We start from the raw sequence: 9,644 nt of genomic DNA on the forward strand, positions 1-9,644 counted from the left end.
TCCGGGAGTTGTCACCAGGATGGCAGGGATGCCTGTTTACTGGTCTCAGATGTAAGGGATGCCCCACACGTCCATGGAGGTGTTTCTATGGGATAACACTCTCATTCCATGCTTCTCTGCACACCTGGGCCTCAAGCTTCCCGTCCCGGTCTTCGGGGGTTGGGCCAGCTGGTCACCTTCCTGGATACTACCTTTGGTAGAACCACACTTGGGCTAGGTGTCCCCTAAGCTTGGGCCACTGAGAGACACTGGTCTATGTACACATTTGCCCCAAGCCGTGTCTGCACGCTTCTCGTTTCCCAGCAGCCAGCATCCTTGTGAAGCCAGGGTTGGTTGGGGGAGAGGGGAGCTGGACCCCCATGTTCATACAGCTCACTTCCTGCAGCAGCTGGACCCCATCCCCAGTATTCACTCTTGAGGGCAGAACACTGCATGTACATGCTTCTCGCTGGGCGCGTGGGTCAGTCAGCTTAGAGCTTATCAAGAGCTCAGCGGCCAGCCCAGAGCCATCGTTGAGTGGATGAGGGATTTGGATGGAGGAGGAAATAGCCCTACTCTGGGAGGCTAGGAGTCTGGGCCAGAGATGTTTCTCCTGTTGGCACGTCCCAGAGGCATCTCTGCTGCAGCTGCGTCAGGCACCGTGGGCCCCGACCAGCTGTCCTCCTGGGTGGCATGATATTACCTTACAGGACATCCCAACGTTTCCATCAGATCCCAAGAACTTCCCTGGAAGCTTCTGGCTTTTGACAGCTTATCTTCCAGCCTGTGGTCAACATGGGCTGGACTAAGGCACCCCAGGCACTCATCAACTCGCACAAACCCAGTCCAGTCAGTGTAATGTCCTCAAGGAAACAAGAGCCCCGGGACCCTACTAAGCCTGGGAGAAGGGGGTGCCATTAGGGCAAACCGAGGGAGTATGTTGACGTCCCCGTCACGTAAAGACCACTGCTCCAGATTCTGCTCTTCAGTGAGGGTAGAGAAGGAGGCGTTTGCCAGGTCAGCTGCATGTCAGGAGACACACTGTGTGGTTTTGTGCAGGAAACATACTGTCAGCTGTGACAGGCGTGGCCAGAGGGGGCAAGGTGACCACCTGTCCTGCTGACAGCACAGAAGGACCCTGAGTCTGCCCCCGGCAGCTTCCCGGAGTCTGATACGGGAACAGGTCTCTGCGGCTTCCCTGGAAACACGGTGGTTTGGGCCCAGGGACTTCCATGCTGGCCCTCCCTGCACAGGGAACCGATGTGGGACACGTCACCCTGCTCCCTGCTTTCGGGGGACTACAGAGACTCTGGCAGGAGGGGTCTGCAAAGCCCTTGGCTCACAGGCTCTGTCAGACCTCTCCAAGCCCCTGGGGGTGACTGATGGCTTCCAAGCATTAGCACCGGTTCAGGGCCGTCCAGTAATCCCAGAGGTTGGAGGGCAATCTCCTGAAAATGGCCACAGGGCCCCCTTACATACTTGGGGACACTAACAGTAACTGGATTCTGAGTTCTTTCTTTCAGGGGACGCAACCTCTCTCCTCCATCAAAGGCTCTGGGCCTGGACATGAGGCCCTGAAGCCTTGTGGTGATGGGCTGTATCGAGAACAGGCCACCATGCCCTCTTGTTTGCAGAAGAGTCCTGAGGGCCCCCCCCACTTCGGAAACACCCATGTGTGTGTCACCATGTGTTCTTGAAACTTCACTCTGAGTCATGAGCCAGTCCAGGCCAGAAGGGCATTCCCGGGAGTCTTAGGCCGCTGCGGGTCCTGGGAGCGTGCAGGTCCCTCGGTGTGTTGAGAGGTAGCCACAGCTCAGAGTCAGGCCCCTCTGGGGGCTCAGGCTGCCCAGCCCAGCAGCCGCGTGGCCCACACCACACAGAGACTGAGGCGTGCTCCCTCTTCCTGGAAGCTATATCACGGTCCAACCTCTGTTGGGTTCTGGAGGCAGAGGGGTGACCCAGGCACAGATGTGGTCACACGGGGGTGTGACGGCCCCAACTAGAGGACCCGGCAGCCCTGGTCTCCTGCCCATCCTGCCTGAGGCCTTCTCAGGTGTCAGGGTGTCCCTCTCCTTGAAAGTGGCCATTTTTTAGCAAATGAACACTTCAGCTGCTCCAGCTTTTTGTGGGACTGTGTGCCCGCCCTGTGGCCAGAGAGACCCTGGCCCCACGGGCCCTCAACTCACTTTCCTTTCTTCCCTTTCGTGGAAGAGGGAGAGGTCTCCAGTCTACACAGGCTCCGCTGTTGCCATAGCAACCAGCCCCTGCAGCCACCTGCACTCCACCCACTGCTGCACCGCCCCCTGGGGAATTTGAGTCCCAGTGACGCCACTTCCCATCCACAGGGTCAGATCGGAGTCACCTGATGCCAGGAGCCCTTGCGGAAGGTCTGTGTCCTGGGGCCACCATGGGCGCTGATGGCCCTGCCGGTCAGGGCCCTCGCAGGGAGGACACACATGCTCCGGCTCGGCTTTGATGCAGGATAGTCACAGAGGGGGTCAGGGACCAGAGAGCCCAAGGGAGGTGCCTACTGGGACCAGGCCAGCAAGCACGGGTGGTACCCTAACCAGGTGTGAGGGAGGAAGAGAGGGATGCCCCATAGACCTCTGACCTTGCCTTGGACTCCTTCCAGATTGTGCATAGACCAAACCCAAGTAGAAGCCAAAGGCAGAGAAGCCAGTTGCCACCAAACACCTAGGCATGACCTAGCCTCCAGAATGGGGAGGGGATGGCCATAGGCCTGGTGAGGGAGGGAGAGTGGGGTGGTAGAGAAGGGAGGGAAGGAGTCAGGCCCTTTTCAGGGCCCCAGCAGGGTTGGGGGGGTGTGCTGCCGATGAAGGCCATCCTGGGCCTGGTGCCCTTGCCCACAGCCTGGAGTGTGTACCGGGTCCGCTTGGGCAGGGGGGGACGTGGATGGAGTTCAGCCCTTGGCATGATGGAACGTCATGAACGCAGACCCTTCCCAGACTGAGAGAGGCCCCGGGTACTGCTGCTGGGGATCGTGCAAGCCCCTCTCCTTGCCAACACTTTGAATCACCTTGCAGGGCAACACCACCTGCCCAGCCCCCTGGAGTGCAGCCCAAGCACCCCGATACCAGGCTGTAAATCTTCCTGCACTCTCCTGGTCAAGGGTCTCCACTGGGGTGGCAGCGGAGATGGGCTGCCCATAGAATGCTGTAAACGGCCCCTCCTTGTCCAAGCCAGGGTGAGTTGCAGACGCCCCAACTCAGCAGCAGGAGAGCCCGAAGCCCCACTGCCCTCCACACGTGGCCGAGCCCCTCCTCCTGGGGCCCTCGGGCCAGCCTGTGGAGTGGCTGTCCCTCCGGGGGAGGGTTTGTGTAGCAGACACCACGTGGGAGGAGGCTGTGGATGCCAGTCCCGTGCCCAGTGCCTGCCCCCTGCTCCAGGCCGCTGCCTTTGGGGAGAGCTACAGAGAACCCCGACCGGGACCACCCTGAGCCAGTGACAGTGGTGAGTGGGCTTCTCCATCAGGGACACTTGTCCACGATCAGCCCTGGTCAGGGTTGCTGGGCCTCAGGCAGGGATCCCCTCAGGGATTCAGGGATCGAGGCTCAGTCTCAGAGTGCTGGTCAGCCCCCACAGAGCTTGCCCCACTTGTGAGAGCCGGCCACAGAGCCAGACCGCAGGCCAGTGCCTGTGGGGACAGCTGACTCTAGGACGGGGCCAAGGCTTACCCTGGGGGCTGCTCTTCTGAGCTCACCTCTCAGAGGGCTGCACATGGGGCTGCCAACCCTACTGTGTCTGTGGCCGAGAGTCACAGGGAGCACCCCAAGTGTCCCTCAAAGGCAGGAAGAAGTGGGTCCAGATCCCTCCAGATAGTGGTTCTAGAGCAGATCCAGGGACGAGGCCAGCCCTGTGTTCTTTTAAGGGAAAGCTCCTATGAGGATCTCAAGTTGAAATGACAGGTCACAGGAGGGAAGGTGCAACCAAAAAGGTTTGTGCATGAAACATCCAAATCGATCTACAACCCCAACTCCGGTGTTCATGCACTCACTCAACAGACACTGAGGGAGGGTCTGTGTGCCTGGACACCTGTCGACTCAGCAGCTCCCCGGCCCCTCCATTAAGGCCCCTTCTGTCTTTCTGACACATCAACCCCATTTGTCTTTTTAAAAATAATACCTTTATTGAGTGCAATAACCTGCACTATTTAAAGGATACAACTTGATGAGGTTTGACATGTGTACATCTGTGAACACAATCTAGATCACGCACATCAATGACCCCAGAAGTTGCCACAGCTCGCCTGCCCCGGGACCCCGCCTTGCCCCCAGCAGCCCCAGATCTGCTTTCTGTCACTACAGCTCCCCTGGCTTTTCTAGAATGTTACACAGATGCCATCACATAATGTGCAATCTTATGACTTTTCGTGTTTCTTTCACTTAGTCTAACTATTTGGAGATTCATCTGTGTTGTTGCGAGCGTCTGTTGCTAATGCATTGTATGGATGCGGATCTGTCTGGCGACCCACTCGCTTGTCAGACATTTGGGTAGTTTCCAGTTTGGGGCTCTTACAAATAAAGCTGCCATGAACATTTGTGCACAAAGATCTGTGTGGACACGTGCCTTCTTTTCTGGTGGGTAAATACCTAGCAGCGGAAGACCAGATCATAGGACCAGATTCAATGTGTGCTTCACTCTGAAAAAAACTTGCTAAACTATTTTCCAAGGCAGTTGTACACACCGTCAATGTATGAGAGCCCTGTTTGCTGTACACACTCACGTGACCCTCTTCTCCACGTTGACCTCGCATCTCGCTGAGCTCGCTAAGACGATTAGCTCTAGTGGCTTTGCTTTTACAGATCACATAGATTTTCTACATAGATGATTTCTACATCTACATATTTTCTACATAGATGATTTAGAAACCAAGACAATTTTACTTCTTTCTTTCCAGTCTTCACTCCAGCATAATGTTGAATCGCAGTGAAAAGAGCAAACCCAATGCCCAGTCCCGGTTTTAGGGGAAGCTTTAGTCTTAGTCTTTAGCCATTAAGTATGATGTCACCCATAAGGCTCGTCAGCTTGGAGAAGCCTTTTCTATGCCTAGTTTGCTGAGGGTTTTTTAAAACCAGGAATAGGTGTTGGGTTCTGTCCAATACTTTTTCTGCCTCTGTTGAGATAATCTCTACAATTTTTCTTTCTGTTAATACATTAAGTTACAGGGACACCTGGCTGGCTCCGTTGGTTTAAGAATCCAACTCTTGGTTTCAACTCAGGTTGTGATCTCGGGGTTATGAGATTGAGCCCCCACATCGGGCTCTGTGTTTCGGGTTCTCTCTCTTCCTTTTCCCCTTCCTCCGTGCGCTCTCTCTCTCTCTCAAATAAATAAGTAAATATAATATTAAAAATATATGGTAAGTTACATTAATTGATTTTCAAATGTTAAACCAACCCCTGCATCCCTGTTGATCCTAGTTGATCATGATATATATTTATATTGTTTTTATATTGTTTATATTGTTGCTGGCTTCATGGAATGAGTTGGGAGGCATTCCCTTCTCTTTCCTTTTCTGGTAGTATTTGTAGAGAATGGGATTTATTTCCTCCCTAAATGTTTTCTTAGTCATCTCTACACCCAGTGTGGGGCTCGAACTCACCACCCTGAGATTAAGAGTCACACGCTCCACCAACTGAGCCAGCCAGGTGCCCCCAACTAAATGTTTTGTAGAATTCTCAGTGAAGTCCTCTGGGGATGATGTTCTCTTTGTGGAAAGGTTTTTAATGAAAAGTTCACATCATTTAATAGGCATATTCAGGCTCTCTATCTCTCCCTGAGTGCGCTCTGGCAGTTTGTAATTTCAAGTGAATTTGTATATTTCATCTAATGTGTCAGATTTGTTGGCATAAAATTATTCATAACATTTCCTATTAATATTTTCACGTGTGTAAAATTTGTAGTGGTGTGGCCTTGCTCCTTCCACTAATCAATCTCTCTTTGATTCCAGATCGATCTTCTTAAAGAAACAGGTTTGGGGTCATTATTTTTCTCTGTTTTTTTTTTTTTTAATTTCAGTGATTTCTAATGTACCCATTATTATTTCTCTTCTCTGTCTACTTTGGGTTTCATTGGTTCTCATCCTTTCTAGCTTCTTTACCTGGAAGCTAAGATCATTGGTTTGAGACCTGTCTTTTCTTAAATAGGTGTTTAGTGCTGCCAGTTTCTCTAAGGACTGCTTTAACTGTATTCCAAATAAAGATTGTTACTGGTTTGGGTTTTTTTTTTTTTTTTTACATGTTGTCTTTTCATTTCCATTTAGTTCAAAATAATTTTTAATTTTCTTTTTGTTTTTTTTCTTCAATCATAGAACATTAAGAAGTGAATTATTCGCTCGCAAGTATTTGAGAATTTTCCAAATAGTTTTCTTTTTTTTAAAGATTTTATTTATTTATTTGACAGACAGAGATCACAAGTAGGCAGAGAGGCAGGCAGAGAGAGGAGGAAGCAGGCTCCCCGCCGAGCAGGGAGCCGATGCGGGGCTCGATCCCAGGACCCCGAGATCATGACCTGAGCTGAAGGCAGAGGCTTAACCCACTGAGCCACCCAGGCGCCCCCAGATAGTTTTCTGTTAACAATCTCTAATATAATTGTAATATGGTCAGAGAACATTGTTTTGATGACTTGAATTATTTTGCATATGTTGAGACTTGGGCCCAGAAGATGAAAGACTCTTCTATAAATATGTTATTTATTTAGGCCAAGTTAGTTGGCAGTCTTCTTTCTTTTTTTTCTGTTCTTTTTTAAAATTAAAAAAAATTTTTAAATTAATTTAATTTTTAATTAAATTAATTAAATTATAAATTAAATTAATTTTACTTAATTTAATTTTTAAATTTAATTTTTAATATTTATATTATATAATATATATATTTACATTGTGTATATATAATATATGGTATATATTATAATATTTATATTATACATTATCTATATTTTTATATTATATATGTTTTATATATTTTTATATTTATATTTTTATATTTATTTATTCATTTGACAGAGAGATAGAGAGAAGGCACAAATAAGCAGAGCAGCAGGGAGAGGGAGAGGGAGAAGTAGGCTCCCCACTGAGCAGGGAGCCTGATGCGGCGCTCGATCCCAGGATCCTGGGACCGTGACCTGAGCTGAGGGCTGACACGTCACAGACTGAGCCTCCCAGGAATCCCAACAATCTCTGCCTTTTAACTGGGATATTTACACTCTTTATGTTTAGTGTGATCATGGATGTGGTTGGACTTACTCTACCATCAAGCTATTTATTTTTTATTTGCCTGGTCTGTTATTTCCCCCTCTTTTTCTGGTTTCTTTCTTTTTTTACAATAATTATCCCATCTGTCTGCTTTGTTGCCTTACTAGGTGTAATGCTTTCTTAGGTGATTTTAAAGACTTTTATTTTTTATTTTTTTATTTGACACAGAGAGAGAGATCACAAGTAGGCAGAACGGCAGGCAGAGAAAGGGAGAAGCAGGCTCCCCCCTGAGCAGAAAGCCTGATGTAGGGCTTGACCCCAGCACGTAGAGATCATGACCTGAGCCGAAGGCAGAAGCCCAACCCACTGAGCCACCCAGGTGCCCCATTCTTAGGCAATTTTAGGCATTTCTTTCAGATTTATACAGGCGATGTCTCCTATCCAGTAATATGATGCCATCTTTATGTAGTAAAAGAGCCCCGCCACACTGCATTGTCACTTTCCCCTCCCAGTCTTTGTGCTCTTATGGTCATATATCTTACTTTTTCATATGATATGAGACCCCACAATACACTGTTGTTATTTTTTGTTTTAAATAGCTGATTGTCAGGGCGCCTGGGTCGCTCAGTTGTTAAGCATCTCCCTTCAGCTCAGGTCTTGATCCCAGCGTCCTGGGATAGAGCCCCACATTGGGCTGCTTGCTCAGTGGGAAGCCTGCTTCTCCCTCTCTCACTCCCCCTGCTTGTGTTCCCTCTTTTGTGTGCCTCTCTCTCTGACAAATGACAAATGAATAAATAAATAAAATCTTTAAAAAAAAATAGCTGATTGTCAGGGCTCCTGGTTGGCAGGCTCTCAGGGTTGTGAGTTCAAGCCCCACATTGGGTGTGGACCCTAAAAAGTTTTTAAAAATAAATGGCTGATTGTCTTTTAAAGAGATTTAAATAATAAGAAAAACATCTTTTATTGTTACTCATGCAGCTACTGTCTCTGTGCCCTTTATTCTTCCTCCTCTTCTTATTTGTATGTATGTATGAGTGTGTGTGTGTGTGTGTGTGTATGTGTGAGTGTGGTTTCAGGTTTCCATCGGGTGCCCAGAGGATGCCCTTTAACATTTCTTGTAGTATAGATTTGCTCATGATTAATTCTTCAAACTCCTTATGTCTGAAAAAGTCCTAATTTTATCTTTGTTTCCAAATGACATTTTTACTCATAAAGAATGCAGGTTGGCAGGTTTTCTTTTCACAGTATTGTAAAGAGATTGCTGCACTGTCTGGCATGCATTGTTTTCATCCAACAGGACATCAACAGAACATCCTTTCCCTTGCTCCTGTATACAAATTTTTCCCCAAGATACTTTTTTTTTTTTTTAAGATTTATGGATTTGAGGGAGAGAGAGAGAGAGTATAGGAAGAGGGGCAGAGAAAGATGGAGAGAGAATCCCAAGCAGACTCCCCACTGAGCACAGAGCCTGACATGGGGCTCAATCCCACAACCCTGACATCATGACCCAAGCGAAACCAAGAATTGGATGGTTGAACGACTGAGCCACCCAGACGCCCCATCTCTTAGATACTTTTAAGCTATTCTCTTTATCACTGTTCTTCAGCATTTTGAGAATAATGTACATGCTTTAGTGTAGTTTTCTTCATGCTTCTTGTGCTTAAGTTTTGTTGAACTTTTGGCAATTGTGGGTTTATGGTTTTCATTACATTTATAAAAATTCTGGCCATTTTCTCAAGATACTTTTCTTTCTCACCTCCATGTCCTATCCTCTGGGGACTCCAATCCACCTATAATTCACCGTGTGGGGTTGCCCAATGGCTCACTAACACTATTCATTTTTCTTTTCTGTCATTTTTGTCTCTGTGTTTCATTTGGATAGTCTTTATTGCTATGACTTCAAGTTCACAATTTTTTCTTGTGCAATATTCTATCAATCACATTCAATGTAATTCTTTATCTCAGATGTTTTAAATTTCATTTCTAGAAGCTCAATTTGAGGCTTTAAAAAATCTCCCATGTCTCTACTTAACATATTCAGTCTTTCCTCTAGCATCTTGAACACATGGAGTGTAGTCACAGTAGGTGTGCCTACTAATTCTCACCTTTGTCACATCTGAGTTAATTTTGATTTATTCCCCCCCCATATGGGTTACAATTTACTGCCTTTCTTCATACCTAATGATTTTTAGTTGTAAAACATTTGTATTCTACATTTTGAGGGGGCTGGATGGCTTTCCATTTCTGTAAATATCCTTATATTTCTTTCTGGGATGTAGTGAAGTTACTTGGAACTTGTGTGACCCTTTTGGGTCTTGTTCTTTTTTTAAAATTAACATAAAATGTATTATTTGTTTCAGGGCTACAGGTCTGTGATTCATCAGTCTTACACAATTCACATGGCTCACCATAGCACATATCCTCCCCAATATCCATCCCCCAGCCACCACACCC

The sequence above is a fragment of the Martes martes genome (genome assembly GCF_963455335.1).
Source record: "Martes martes genome assembly, chromosome: 2".
In the NCBI taxonomy this organism is placed as follows: Eukaryota; Metazoa; Chordata; class Mammalia; order Carnivora; family Mustelidae; genus Martes; species Martes martes.